Source organism: Notamacropus eugenii, chromosome X, assembly GCF_028372415.1.
Source record: "Notamacropus eugenii isolate mMacEug1 chromosome X, mMacEug1.pri_v2, whole genome shotgun sequence".
Taxonomy (NCBI): Eukaryota; Metazoa; Chordata; class Mammalia; order Diprotodontia; family Macropodidae; genus Notamacropus; species Notamacropus eugenii.
In genome coordinates this window covers 25,424,628-25,440,818 of record NC_092879.1, presented here as the reverse complement: position 1 = coordinate 25,440,818, position 16,191 = coordinate 25,424,628, and positions in this window count along the sequence as shown.

The window sequence follows — 16,191 nt, the reverse complement described above, 5'->3', positions numbered from 1 at the left end:
GATGTCTGAAAAGCACTTAGGTGGAGATGACTGGAGCTCAGCAGAGAAACTGAGGCAGGATGGGTAGATGTGAGAATCATCAGCACAGAAATGGTCATTAAATCCATGGGAGCTAATGAGATCACCAACTGAAGTGGTCCAGAGGGAGAGGAGAAGAAGAAGCTACTAACAGGTCTCACCTTTTCTATATCACAGCTTCTCTTGTATTTGCCACCAGCTAATACCCTGGCTCAAGCCCTCATGATCTCACATCTGGACATTGTAACAGCCTCTGGTTGACCTCCCTGCTTCAAGTCTCCCTCACTGCAGTCTATCCTCCACTCACTAGCAAAGTGAATTCCCTAAAGCACAGGTTTAATCATGGAACACCCCTTCTTACCCCCACCAATGGCTCCCTATTGCCTCGAGGATCAATTATATAATCCTTGGTTTGACTTTCAAAGCCCTTTTACGATCCTGATCCTTCCCTTGCAGTTTTCTTACACATTCTTCCCCTCCATAAATTCTGAAAACAAGTGACTGGCCTCCTTGCTGTTCCTCAAGCTTGACATTCCATTTCCCTAATCTCTGCCTTTTCATGCCTAGAATGTTCTTCCATTTCACTACCAACTTCTGGCTTCCTTTAAGACTCCTGTTCTGCAATGAGCCTCGCCCATTGCTAGAGCCTTCCATCTGAGACCACCCACCATTCAGACTAGATAGGTTTTGTATGCACATAGTGGTCTGAATGTTGTCTCTCTTTAGGTGGAATGGACAAAATGCTAGGACTGGAGTCAGAAAGACCCAGGCTCAAATTTGGCCTCAGGTACTTACTAGCTGTATGACCCTGGACAAGTCATTTAACCTGTATCTGCCTCCATTTCCTTAATTGTAAAGTAAGGATCATAATAGTGCCTACCTCTAACATGCTTGCTGTGAGGATCTATGAACACAGTGCTTGACACATAGTAGGTGCTTAATAAATGTCTGTTCCCTTCCTCTCCCCTCCTACTAGAATGTGAATTTCTTGAGGACAGAGACTGTTTGCCTTTCTATGTACCCCCAGTGTTTAGGACAACACCTGGCACACAGTAAGCACTTAATAACTGGTTGTTAGCTGACTAACTCTCATCAGTGAAACTTTTGTGTTTTAAAGAAATGAGTTTCATTTCTTTCATTTGTGTTGTTTAAGATATATCCAGGTGGACATGCAAAAAGCCAGTCCAGCAGAGAGAGGAGAGAGTGTGTATATGTAAATCGGGGAGTTATGTGCATTGGGATTGTAACTGCTGATACACCCATAGGAACCAACGAGATCAATTTCCAGAAGAGAAAGTATGGAGAGAGAAGACTGCCCCAGACAGGGCCTTGGGGGACATTCACACTAAGTGGACAAAAGGACACTAACTCCTCCAAGGAGTAGGGAGAGAGCTGAGAGAGAAGCATCATGGGAGCCAGCAAAGGAGAGAATGTCAAGGGTAGGCAAACAATCAACAGTTTCTACTTGACACAGGTCAGGCAGAATGAGAATTTAGAAGATGCCACTGAAGTTAACAAGAATAAATTGGCAGTAATCTTGAAGAGATAGCAGTAGCAGCTGACTTGTAGGGAAGGAAGTCTGATTGCAAAGGCCTGTGAGCAGGAGGGAGGAAACAGAAGCAGCCAGTGTAGGCAAACTCAAGTTTGACAATTAAAAACTCATACTTCTTTACTTCTTGAAGCAATACAGGGTACCTTCCTGACTACCACCCTCCCATCCTCAAGTTCACTTCTGCCCCTCCTCCCCTCCCCATCTCTCCAACCCCTCTCTCCCCCAACCCCTCTCCCTTTTCCAGCCTTGATGTCTCTACTACATCTCTCTGCACCCCCATATCCTCTCCATTTCTATCCCTTCTCCCTCCCACTTTGTCTCTGTCTCTCTTCCCCTCCACTCTCTTTTCCCTATCCCTATCTCTCTATCTGTGTGTGTGCCATGTGTGAGTGTATGTGTGTATGTGTATGTGTGATTGTGCATGTGTGATGGGAGCTGATAGAGCTTCTGCTCCACTGGCAAAACCTTTGGGAGTCCAGAAACCTTGAAGAAGCACTGGAAGAAGACGTCACTATACCCACTACTGCTCCTACTTTACTATTCATTCCTATGACCAAACGAGCAAAAGAAAAAAGATGAAGACGTGCCCATGTTTAGATCTGAATGCTCATAATCTGGGGGCAACAAAGAAACAAGACAGAGACATGAGGATACTGTATGTGCTCTGGGGCAGAAGGTCAGAGATTACAAATAAAGTCACTTTCTGAAAATCTCAGTCAGGCAACAGTCAACATGTATTTATTAAGCATTTGTTAGGTTCCAGGCACTGCACTAAGCACTGAGAATATGACGAAAGGCAAAAATTAGTCCTTGTCCTCAAAACTAGCCTTCCTTTTCATAACTTTCATAACTTTCTTCTCCTAAAGTAGTTGAGCTAAGCATGCCCTGACTAGAGAGGCAGAGGCCTCAAGGTCACAGACTGGGACAGCCTGCCGAAGATGGCACTCAGCCCATGCTTGTGATTCAAGTTCTTCTCCCAACCCTCCCTAATCTCAAGGTCAGGGGTCAAATTTTAAAAGACACTTAAAATCTAGAAAAATGTTTTGTGTTTATGTTGGCCTTAAGAGTTCACAGTTTTTCCAAATGTCCATGGCACTGATAGATGCAAAAAGAAATTTCAGGATGTTCTCTGGGATTGAAGCAGGCCAGGGGATCTCAGAATGGAAAGTCACCCTCTGCAGATGACTGAGTTCACTCTTCTACCCAAGGGCTCGAGTTGCCATCTCCCCCACCATTCAAAGGAAGGAGTCAATGGTTTGGGGTCGGTGCCAACCTCTCTTCACCCCATTATTCAAAGAGATGAAGTACAGAATTTCTGCTGCCAAGACTCTTCCCTGGCAGGTCTCTCTCCTGCCATTGCAGCTCAAGTGGTAAACTGGCCTTGTCTCCACAGGGAACATTGCCTACGGGTCTCCACTGTTCATGTGCATGCTCTCCGGGAAGCAAATCTGACAGTTTCCCAGTGCTCAACAACCATTGCCAACCTCAAAATACTAGTGATTCAGAATCATAATAACTACCTGTCATAGTCACAGAATAAAAGACTCAGAAGAGGAAAGCCCATGAATGCTGGGCAACCAAAATTCATTAAATCCACCTGTCCCCCAAATCGATCCTGCTCACTTCTTGCATCCCACAAAAGATTCTCGCTAAAACTATGGCCGCCCCCATTAATCATTTTCATCCCATGCCTTCATCACCAAAATTGTTCAGCTATTTTGACATCCTACAAACAAAATATATTCATTAAGATAGATCTCTAGGACTCACTTCATGATAGGACCACTATCTACCAGGGTTTCCTCTTCATCCCACCCCCAACATGACTTAGGGATTTGTTCCCTAAATGGTGACAAAGCTGGTACTTGTTTGGCCCAAGGGTGGGGCAAGGATAAAGCTGCACCTATCTGCATGCAGCTACTATTGATGTGGCTTCCTGGCCACCTAAGGGCATAAAGGCCCACCCACATGGGGATTTTCAATGTCCCAAGAGCACACAAGTCACCACATCCTACCCTGCTGACCAGACATGGCTTTGCAGGTTTCCAGAGAAGGGACACCACTCCTGGGGCAGTAGAGGCCTCAGGGACACTCCCTTTGCTGCTGGATTTCCTTGCCCACAGCCACAGCCATTGCACTGACTTTTGGAGTTAAGCCTATGACAGTCACAGAGGGAAACTCATTATTGGGGCAAGCTGTAGAGCCTACGTCAGACCAGCAAAGTTAACCTATGCCTACCTAATCTAAGTGGTACTGTAGCCTTGCTGAATAGCCTTTATATGTTATAGCCCAGTAAAGCTTCTTTTACCAACTGTTCAGTGACCTAGAGTGACTCATTTTGTTCCGATGGCAAATCTGAACAGGGTGCTGGCCTGAATCAGACTCACCTCTGTCACCCAACTAAACAAATCTTTGACAATCTGGTTTTAAATAATTCATTTAAAAAATTATATAATTTAAAGTATTTTCTACTTCAGACCCTGTGTCTATTATTCTAGATCAGACCTTCACAAAGGATTTCCTTTACATACAAAGGAGGTTTTCCCTTAAATTTTTTGTCACCCATCCAAAATCCTTTAGCATGCTACAAGTGGCCCAAGGGTCATAGGTCACAAGTTGTGAAGGCCTGTTCTAGAGAGTTTGATAACATTTTGTATTCAATTTACCATCCCTCTTCCCTCCACCCTCTATTCCCCTCAGCCCCCAATGAAGCCAGCTATCCTGATCCCAAGTATGATCAATAGAGTTTGGCAGTAATATCCATACAAGCTATGAAAAAGAATGACAGTTCTAGACTGTAATATAATAATAGTTGACATTTATATAATGCTCCAAGAGTTACAAAGCACTTTTCACACAAGTGACCTAATTAACTGTGATAGCCTTGATAGTACATAGAAGAAAAATTATCTGTATGGCTAATAAGAATCATATAGAAATATATAAAATAAAACCTATAGTAAGTAATAGCATCTATATGATACACTACAAGGTATGAGATTTGACCTTAAAATAATAATACTTCAGAGGCAGTGAGGTGGCCCAGTGGATAGAGTTCTGGGTGTGGAATCAGGAAGATCTGAGTTCAAATCTGGCCTCAGACACCTACTAGCTGTGGGACCCTGGGTAAGTCACTTAACCTCTGTTTGTTTGCCTGAGTGTTCCTCCGCTGTAAAATGGGAATAAAAATAGTACCTAACTCCCAGGGTTGTTGTAAGGATCAAATGAGATAATAATTGTAAAGCGCTTAGCACAATGCCTGGCACATAGTCAATGTTACACAAATGTTAGCTATTATTATTAATAATAATACCTCACTAGAGCAGAAGGAAGACCGGATCTGGTATCAGAATTTGGGGTTCCATTTCTGACATTGTCATTTATTACCTGTGTGACTTTAGGCGAATCTCTTCCCCTCTCTGGGCCTCAGTTGCCCCCTCTAAAATAAAGGGATGGAGCAGATGATTTCTAAGGTACTCCCAAATTCTAGGATCCAGAACCTGGGAAGTGACAGAGTGAGAGGTATGGGGGGAATGGCTTCCCTTGAGCACTACAAAGAAACAAGTAAATAGCTCACTATTGACAAGAAAATGAAAGAAGAAACCTTCCACAGGATTCCCTGAGAGGAAAATAACTAATTCCTGAAAAAAAAATAACCAAGAGGACCAAGTCAACAACCTGTCCTTTGGACTGCTCTCAGCCTGACCCACTCCCATAAGCCCACATCTGCTTGATTGGATCCCAGAAGTTATTGCAATTTTGGACAGCTGGCTTTTGCAGTTAATTTTTTTGCAAGTTGCCAGAGAGGGGACCCCACTCCTAAGGCAGTAGAGGCCTCAGAGACACTCCCTCTGCTGCTGTATTTCCTTGCCCACAGCCATAACCATAGCACTGGCTTTTGGAGTTAAGCCTCTGACAGTCACAATGGAACCTGACGCTTGGGGCAAGCTGCAGAACCCTGCATCAGACCAGCTCCAAAGGCTCAGAAGAAGGAAAGGGGGTCACTGCAGAGTGCTGAGGCTAGGGAACAACAAAGTATAGGAGGGAGGAGGTAAAAAAAAATTCCCCACTGATTAAAAATGACTAAAAGAGCATAGGGAGAAAGAAACAGGAAGCCACAGAAGGAGGGAGAGATAAAGAAGATCCTCAAGTACACTGCCTTCTGGGAGTGTGCCCTGAGGGACCATTCCCTCACCTCTTCATGACCAGCTCCCAGAGGTCAATCTAGGGAATAAATAAAACCACCCACAGAAAGCACAGTAGAAGCCAGAAGAGAAGGAATAGTAGAAGAAGTAGAGAATAGGTCTGACTTCAGTGATGACTCAATTTCTCTGTAGCAGTGTCCCAATGACCATCCTCACCCTGCAAGACGAACAAAACTCACCCAATCTTAGGTGTTTGAAATAAAAGAGAATAAGCAGCAAGGCCTTGGGAAGGGGTGCAACACAAACTGGACCTTATGAAGGCAAGAGATTGGTGGAGAGCACTTTGTCAACAGTTACATCATAGAAAAATCACCAGAATGATGGACCGACACAGGCAAAAATCACCTGAGGAGAGAAATGAGCAAGCATTTGAAAAGCAGATCCATCTTAATGGACAAGTACTTCACAACAAAGGAAACTGAGGCAAAATCTCCTGGGAAAGGTGAAGTAAGCACAACAAATTCTGCAAGACCTGCTGAAATGACAATAGAGAGACTCCAAGAATCTCAAGATTGATTCAAAAGAGTAAGTAAAGAAGTATGAGAAGATAACAATGAAATAAGGATATAAATTAGAGTTCTTAAGCAGGAAATCAGCCATTATAACCAGAGACTAGAGGCAAAAGACAGAGACACTCACCATACTGGTAGTTCCTTGGAAACAGAAAATAACAGAAATCAAAGACAAAAAGGCAGAGGAAGAAGGAAAAATAATAGAATAAAATTTAAAAAACCATGATTGGAAGAACACACAAGAGCTCTACAAAGCAAAAGGAAACTTGAAGGTATATGAAGAGATAGTCTAAGTATTATAGACCATTCAGAAAAGCATCATGAAAAATAAAACCTGCATACCATCCATGAAATTATCTAGAAAACTACTCCAAAATCTTGGAAGGAGATAACAAAGTTCATATTGAAAGAATCCCCTGGTTTGTTTAATTTTTAAATCACCCACAAGAATGATAGTCAGATTTCAGAAGAGGAAATCTTGTGGACAGCAAGGCAGAAAAAAATCTTCAAATACCAAGAAGAAACAATCAGAGTAGCATTAGGATTACTCTGTGGTTAAAAGAAATGAAAGGAAAAAAATATAATATACTATTTTGAATAGTAAAGGAGAAGGTTGGCACCCAAAAATAACATGCCCTGCAAAGCGGAGTCTAACATAAAAAAAAAAATTTGGATGTTCAGTAAAAGGAAAAACATTGAACTGTTCCTTTAAGTAACCCCTTTTGTTGTTCAGTTGTGCCTGATTCTTCCTGACTTTGTTTTGTTGTTGTTGTTCTTTTGGCAAATTTACTGGAGTGTTCTGCCATTTCCTTCTCCAGCTCTTTTTACAGATGAGGAAACTTAGGCAAATAAGGTTAAGTGACTTGCCCAGGGTCACACAGCTAGGAAGTGTCTGAGACCAGATTTGAATTCAGGAAGAATTTTCCTCAGTCCAGGAACAGCACTCTATCCACTGCAGCACCACCTAGAGGCCCCATAAATAATCTCTATGTGAGGGTATTCATCATCTTGCCAAGGGACCAAACAGCAGAAAATCATATATACCCAAAGTCATAAAAGACTAAAAGCAATTAAATGAAGTGTTTACCTTCACAGGACCAGGACAAGATAGGGACATGAATGTGAAGGAGGGGTGGGGAGTATTTCTAGGCATTTAATTTTTCTTTTTAAAAATATCTCACATGGGTGAGAGTGAAAAGGTAAAGAGTATTAATGGGCTAAGAAATCTCAGGAGGTAAAGGTATAATAGAAAAAATCAGAAGACTAGATAGAGGAAGAGAATTAATATTTCAGAGCAAAAGAATCTCATTCTTTCCTTAATAAATCAGTATGATAGGTGGTCAGATAATATAGAAGAACATCTCTAAAATGGGGAGAAAAGAGGGCAAAACCACACTAAAAAAGGAGGATTTGCAACCATGATCTCAGATAAGGGCACAATAAAAATTGACAGTAAAAAGTGCCAAATAAGAAAACTACATTGTGCTTAAAGGCACCAAAAACAAAGAAAAATAGCAGTGTTAATTGTATATGCACCAAATGCTACAGAGTCTAAGTTCTTAAAGAAAAGGCTGGGTAAACTCCAAGACGATAGTGATGGACATAATAAGGTAGAAGAATTTAATTACAGAGCTGGATAAATCCAGCAGAAAGATCAACAAGAAGGAAAATAGAGACCTGAATAAATTTTTGGAGAAATTAGATTTGACTGAACTCTGGTGACTTCTGAATAGGAATATTAAAGAATACATATATTTCTCAACATCTTCTACAAAAATTATACTAAAGTATAAAGAAATCATAAACATATTAAAGTGGCAGATATAATAAACATTCTTTAGAGATCACAGCACAATAAAATTAGCAATAAGGGAGATAGGAGCAAAAGACACAGACCTAATGAGTGTCCTAAATGATTATTGGGTAAAAAAACAAATCATAGAAATAAAAAGTAATTATGTTAAAGATAGTGATGATAATAAAATAATAAGCCATCACTTTGGAGAAATAGCAAAGGTAGAGAACAGAAGAAAATGTGTCTCTCTGAAGACTTATGCTAACAAAAGACAAAAAGATAGAATTAATAAATTAAGCATGCCATTAGAAAGACTAGAAGATAAACAAATTACGAACCCTAAAGCAAGAACAAAAGAAAAAATTGTAGAAATTAGAGCACAAATAGAGGAGCTTGAAAAATAAAGACAATAGAGCTAATGGATAAAACTAAGTTTTAAAAAAAGATTAACAAAATTGATAAACAATTACCCTAACAGAGAGAGAAAAGAGAGAAATTAAATTTCAAAGTTAAAAATGAACAAGGTGTATCCCCAATAGGGAGGAAACAAAATAATTATCAGAAAGTGCTACACTCAACTATATGTCAGCAAAACTGAGAATTCAAAGGAAATTGATGTCTACAAAAATAAAAATATTCAAACTAACAAAACTAGAAAGTGAGATATTGACTCCATCTTTGAGGGGAGGGGAGGAAATGGAATCAATCATAAATGAATTATCAAAGGGGGAAAAAAACCTAGAAAGATGAATGTAAGGTGAATTTTATCGAAAATTTTAAGAACTATTAAGAACTATGGTAACTCTCCATTTTCCATCAGTAGAACATCATGCCTCATCCCACAATAAATTGATCATCAGAAATCTCATCTCCATGCTGATCCAGTTTTTAATACTTGATACCTTTCTCAACTTGACAGCTAGGTGGCACAATGAATAGAGTGCCAGACTTAGAGACAGGAAGACCTGAGTTCAAATCTAACCTCAAACACTGTGTGATCCTGGGCAAATCATTTAACCCTGTTTGCCTCAGTTTCCTCATCTGAAAAATGAGCTGGAGAAGGAAATGGCAAACCACTCCATTTTTCTACCAAGAAAACCCCAAATGGGGTCACAAAGAATCAGACACAACTGACCAACAACAACAGAACCTTCTCAACTCCCTCAGTTGTCCCTCCCCTCTGGTTGGAGGGCTGGAGGGTGGCGCACTAAACTCCCCTCAAGCTTTCCTTTATAGAGCTGAACTTTCCAGGTAACTCTCTGTCACCACCACCTGATTTCCAGCTTCCTTTTGTGTATTGTGATCCTCCATTAGATTGGAAACTCCTTGGAGGCAAGGACTGTTTTTCTTTTTCTTATTTGTATCTGGAGTGCTTAGCACAGTATCAGGTACATAGTAGGATGCTTAATAAATGTTTATTGAATTTAACTGAACAATACTACAAAAAGAGAGACAAAAACAAAACATTCCACCAAACTCCTTTTGTAAGGCAAAATATGATTGTCATAACCAAAAAAGGGAAAGATAAAGTAATAATAATGATAGCTTTTACATAGCACCTACTACATTCCAGGCATTGTACTAAGAGCTTTACCAATATTAACTCATTTGATCTCTATAACAACCCCGGGAGGTGGATGTTAATATGATTCCCATTTTACAGATGAGGAAGCTAAGGCAATAAAGGTACAGTGACTTTCCCAGGGTCACATAGCTAGGAAGTATCTAAGGCTGGATTTGAACTCAGATCTTCCTCACACCAGGTCCAGTGCTCTGCGCACTGTCCACAACTAATGCTTTTGTTTGGTTGATTTTTTACCAGGCTTATGAATCCATTGCTGTAGGGAATTCCTGATAAGGAAACTCCATCTACCAATGCAAACTGACACTTGCTCTGTAGCTTAGAGTTTTAGAGAGTTGCCTGGGCTCTGAGAGGTTAAGTGACTTGCCCAAGGTCACACAGTCAGTATATATCAGTCAGTAAGGATTTGAATTCAGGTTCCAGGTTTTTCTGAGGCCAGCTCTTTATCCACTCTATCAGACTGCCTCATCATGAAAAAATAATGACAGAAATGTTTAAAAGAAAGTCCTCACAAGAAGATTACAAGAGATGTATCCAAAAAATAACTATGACCAAATTAGATTCATATAAACCACACAGATAACAAAAAAAGCAATTTTTATTCTAATAGATACAGAAAATTCTAACACAATTTAGCATTTATGTTAAAAACTCTAAAAAGCACAAGCACAGAGAGGGTCTTCTTTAATATGATAAAAAGCATATGTTTAAAACAAGGAGCTAGCATTGTTTGCAGTGAAGAAACACAAGGTAAAGATGCTTCACACTATTATTTGACAGTTCTAGAAATGCTAGCTATAGAACTAACACAAGAGAACAAAATCAAACATATAAACTTTGGGGCAAAGGAGATAAAACTTTCTCTACTTACCAATGACATGAAAGTGATGTACTTACAAAACTTCAGAGAATCAGCAAAAATACTAATTAATTTACTTCATAGAACTAGAAAAAAATAATTACCAAATTCATCTGAAAGAGCAAAGGTCAAGAATCTTAAGGTATTTCCCTTGAAAATGAAAAAGAGGGGAGGAGAAGGTAGAAAATCTAGCAGTCCCAAATCTAACATTCTACTTACAAAGCAATAAACTGACTATTTGGTTTTGGTTAAAAAACAGAGAGAGAGAGAGAGAGAGAGAGAGAGAGAGAGAGAGAGAGAGATTGTTCAGTGGAATCAATTAAGCACATACTATGCAAGTATAACACTAGTTTGAGTAGCATAGTGTTCCATCTTACTCGCACACAAAACAATCTATCTCCTGACTCTTGGCTTTTTCTTTGGCTATGTCCCCCATGTCTAGATTCTCTGATGCCTTATTTCTACCTCCTGGCTTCCTTGACTTGCTTCAAATCTCAGTTTAAATCCTACCTTCTACAATACGTCTTTCCCAGTCTTCCTTAAATCCTACCTTAGAAGCAGCTAGTTGGCGCAGTAGATAAAGCACTTGACCTAAAGTTAGAAATCTGAGTTCAAAACCAGCCTCAGACACTTTGTAGCTGTGTGACCCTGTGCAAGTCACTTAATCTCTGTCTGCCTCAGCTTCCTCAAGTATAAAATGGGGAGAATAACAGCATCTACCTCTCAGGGTTGTTGTGAGGATCAAATGAGAAAATACTTGTAAAGCATTTAGCACAGTGTCTGGTAGGTGTTTAATAAATGCTTATTTCCTTCCTCCTTAACCTCAGTCCCTTCCCTCTGAAATTCTCCCCAATTTATCATATATATATATTATTTATACATACTTATTTGCATATATTCTCACCAGCTACAAGAGGCGTTCAGGAAGGGCAGGAAATATTTCTGCCTTTCTTTGTATTTCCTCAGCAGTACTTTAAAAAATGCTCAGTGATTTGACTTAACTTGATTCCCTTGGAGCAAAGTTCAAAAGAAGAACGGTCTGTTTTCTGCCAGCTACTATTTTCATTCAGATTGCCCAGTTTCAAATGTAGTTTCTTCTATTATGAGTCAAGCACTTTTTAAAATTCCTTAGCAACTAGAGATAATTCCTGCTGAAGTTTTTGTTTAATTGCCACTTAAGTGGTACAATTCACGGAAGAGCAAGAAAAGCTCTTGAGAAGGAGCAGTGAGACCAAACCAAGATTGAGGGCTACTGTTATGGAAAGTGCAGCAAGAAGCAGGAGAAGCATTGGGGACCCAAGATGGTTGTGGGGACCCTCTAAACTTCGTGGACAATGGTTTGAATGAAGAGCATTAGGAAGATGTTCATTTCCCGCAGGTGGGGGGAGTAAGAAGTAAGTGGTTCCAAGTTATCTATTAGCCACTGACTAATATGTTTTCAAACACTCTGCCCAGAATCATATTTCTCACTTTTATTAGTCATTTTGTGATTGAATTTCTATCTTATAATTAATTTTCATCACATTTAAAAATGTTTGTTTGTTTAACAGAAGGAAGTCTCATTGCAGTGGAATGCTATCAGTAACACAACTAACCTCACCAGCAAATCTCTGGGATCTGATAGTCATTTAGAAAATAAGACTGAATCAGAACCTGGGGGAAAACTGTGGATGCCAAGAGCCCAAATGGTACTGACAAGTCATAATAAAAATGATATTAAAAGAATGATGATTGCGTCCTGAACTTCTACAACACATCACCCTATCTCATAATGAGGGACACACCCCACTCCCAAATTAAAGACAGGAAAAAAAAGAATTGTCAGGTATGTGAAGTGTTCTCAATTGGTATGCTCTTAAAATCATAGCCACGGTTCTTGAAATACTATGGGCAGCTACTGGAGAATCCAAAGAGAAGGTGAGCATGTCATCTGTCTACCATATGGAGGAAAAAGTCAGGAAGATAATAAGAGGCATTTTCAATGTTGGTTTCTTTCACCAAGTTGTAGATTATATGTAGACACTTAGGTCTTCTTTGTAACTACTGCTAAATAAAGCATCTTCCCCTCCTTCCGTATCCTCTGGGGCTCACTATTCATAGTGATCAATATTTACCAGTGAATTTTAGAACTCTAAAGTATATCCTTCTACTCAAACCCTCCTCCAACATAGATGGGGCAGTAATACCAGGTTCTTGAAAGCTATGCCAGCAGAATCCAAGCTGAGGCACAATGTACACTAAACTTAAAAAGATTCAGCTGTTGGCCTAACACTGTTATGCCTTTTCATCAAAGGACCAGCTTGGTTAAATATGGAGAGATTTGTCATCCATGATGAATTTGGGGGTCTAGAGAAAAGCAGCTACTAAAGATACTACTAAGCTACTACCAAAGTAAACAGTATTGCAGAACTATCATACATTGAATAACTATTCATATTTGATACTCATCACCCTATACTAGGGAGTTACTGTTTTATATGTCTATGCCTCACCTCCACACTAAGACTAAATATGCTTCAAGGGCAAGAACTTTGTCTCACACATCATATCATCCAGAGCACTTACCACATAGTAGGTACCTGATATCAAATAATCAATCAACCAATAAATATTTATTAAGTACCCACTATGTGTGATAGACACTGTGCTAAGTGCTGGGGATTCAAAAAGAGGGAAAAACCAGTCTCTGTCCTCAATGATATAATCAGAATATAATCACATGCAAATAAATATATAAAAAACAAGCTATATACAAGCTAAGTAGGAAATAATGAACAGAGGGACGGCCCTAGAAATAAGAAAAGATGGGAATGACTTCCAGTAAAAGAAGGGATTTTAGTTGGGATTTAAAGGAAGCCAGAGAGATCAGTAGGCAGCCCAGAGAAGGGAGGCTGTTCCGAACATGGAGGACAATCAGAGAAAATGCCTGGAGCCAAGAGTTGAAGTATCTGGTAGCCAGAAGGCCAACTCCTATAATTAAGTAATTAACAGCACCTGCATGCAGGATTTTTAGGCAGGAAATAAGTATTTATTAAGCACCTAATGTGCACAAGGCACTGTACACTTTACAAATATTCTCATTTGATCCTCAAAACAACTTTGAGAGGTAGGCTATTATCATCTCCACTTTACAGTTGAAGAAACTGAGGCAAACAGTAAGTGACTTAACCAGGGTCACACAGATAGTAAGTGTGGCTAAATTTGAACTCAAGTCTTCCTGATTCCAGGCCCAGCTTTCTATCCACTGTGCCACCTAACTGTCCCTAGTAGGCAACATTTACCTACTTACATTAAAAAAGAAAGTGCAAACCAAACCCAATGCAACCAAAATCCGGAGGGATGTAGTAAATTGGGAAAAAATTTTTACAGCTAAGCTCGGGGATAAAGGCCTCATTTCTAGAATATATAGAGAACTGACCCAAATGTATAATCATACAAGTCATTCCCCAATTGATAAATGGTCAAAGGATATGAACAGGCAATTTTCAGAGGAAGAAATTAAAGCTATCTATAATCATATGAAAAAATGCTCTAAATCACTATTGGTTAGAGAGATGCAAATCAAAACAACTCTGAGGTACCACATCACACCTATAAGATTGGCAAACATGACAGAACAAGAAAATGATAAATGCTGGAGAGGATGTGGGAGAGTTGGAACACTAATTCATTGTTGGTGGAGCTGTGAGCGCATCCAACCATTCTGGAGAGCAATTTGGAACTATGCCCAAAGGGCTACAAAAATGTGCATACCCTTTGACCCAGCAATATCGCTACTAGGACTATATCCCCAAGAGATCATAAAAATGGGAAAGGGTCCCACATGTACAAAAATATTTATAGCAGCACTCTATGTAGTTGCCAAAAACTGGAAGTCAAGGGGATGTCCATCAATTGGGGAATGGCTGAATAAATTATGGTATATGAATGTAATGGAGTACTATTGTGCCATAAGAAATGATGAACAAGAAGACTTCAGAGAGGCCTGGAAGGACTTATATGACCTGATGCTGAGTGAAAGGAGCAGAACCAGGAGAACTTTATGCACAGCAACAACCACAGTGTGTGAGAGTTTTTTCTGGTAGACTTAGATTTTTGTAATAACACAAGAACTTCTGAAAAAAAAAAAAAAATCCCAATGGTGGACCTCAAGGCAAAATGCCTTCCACACTCAGAGAGAGAAATATGGAAGTCACTCACATAATGTAGCAGATCATGTTTGTGTATGTGTATCTGTTTGTGTATCATGTTCTGATTTGTTATACGGATTCTTTCATTTATCTTAGTCTGACTACATAGCATGACTATAGTGAAAATATACTCAATAGGAAAGTATATGTAGAATCTATACAGAATTGTATGCAGTCGTGGGGAGGGAGGGAGGTAGTGGGGGGTGGGTGGGGAGGGATAAAATCGCAATTGTATGGCAGTGATTGTTAAACATTAAAAAAATAAAAAAATTAATAAAAAAAAAAAAAAAGAAAGTGCAATCTTACCATATTAGCTAGTAGTATCCCTCATTTAATGGGAGAGTTGAAAGGAACCACAGAGGTCATCTAGTCCAACCTATCTCTAAACAAGACCCACCCACTACAGCAACCCTGACAAGCTCACTACCTTCTGGAGCAGTCAATTTCCCTTTTGGGTGTCTCTAATTAGTAGGAAGATTTTCCTCATATAAAATCAAACTGAATGCCTTAAATCATTAAACTCTGGAAGAGAGTTTGTAGATTAATAAGTCCCGATTCCTCTGCTTTACATAGTGAAGTGAACTGGGGTTGGAAGAGGTGAGAGGTCCCAGCTAACTAAAGAGAGATCAAGGACTTGATCTAAGATCTGAGTATACTTAGAGACTCTGAGAAACATGTCAAAGGTAGATGTGGCCTTCGACCAAGAATACTAGAGGTGGAAGGAGCTTAAGAAAACAGATCATAAAATATTAGCACTGGGAGAGATCTTATAAATAACCTAGAGCAATCCTCTCCTTTTACAAGAGAGGAAATAGGCCCGGAGGAAGGGCAAGATGTTAAAAGTCATACAAGGGCCAGGCCTCCTAATTCCCAGGCCATTGTTTTTGTATTATATCACACAGTTCTAAGGGGTCAAGACACCTCATGGCCCAGCCACCTGTTCTTCCAGTTATTACTTATCCCCATTCCTCCCCACCACCAAAAAACCCCCAATACCTTTTGATTTGGGATAGATATATTGATGTATTCAAATATTCATTCAATTCATTCATTCAAACATTTATTAAGTATCTACTATGTGCCAGGCACATGAATGTATGTATATATGTATGTATGCATACACAGATATGTATGCATACATATAAATATACGTAACTATCATTTATCATGGCTATATTTTTAAATGACTGTTTTGCCTTTTATGTAAATTAAAATCTGTTACCAAAAGTCAGCTGCAAAGAGAATTTCTGTTAAATGAATTCCATTTTTTCCATCAACTTCTGTTAAAAAAAATCTGAGATATGTTCCATTAGAAAAAAATTGAAGTCCTTAGACAAAAACAATTACATTTCAGAATACAGAAAACCTTTTCAAAGTATATATGTGAAAAAAAATCACTATAACTTCTGGTAAAACATTAATATACAATGTGTCCACAATGCTGATTAAAATGTCACCAAATGTAACTAAAACAGCAA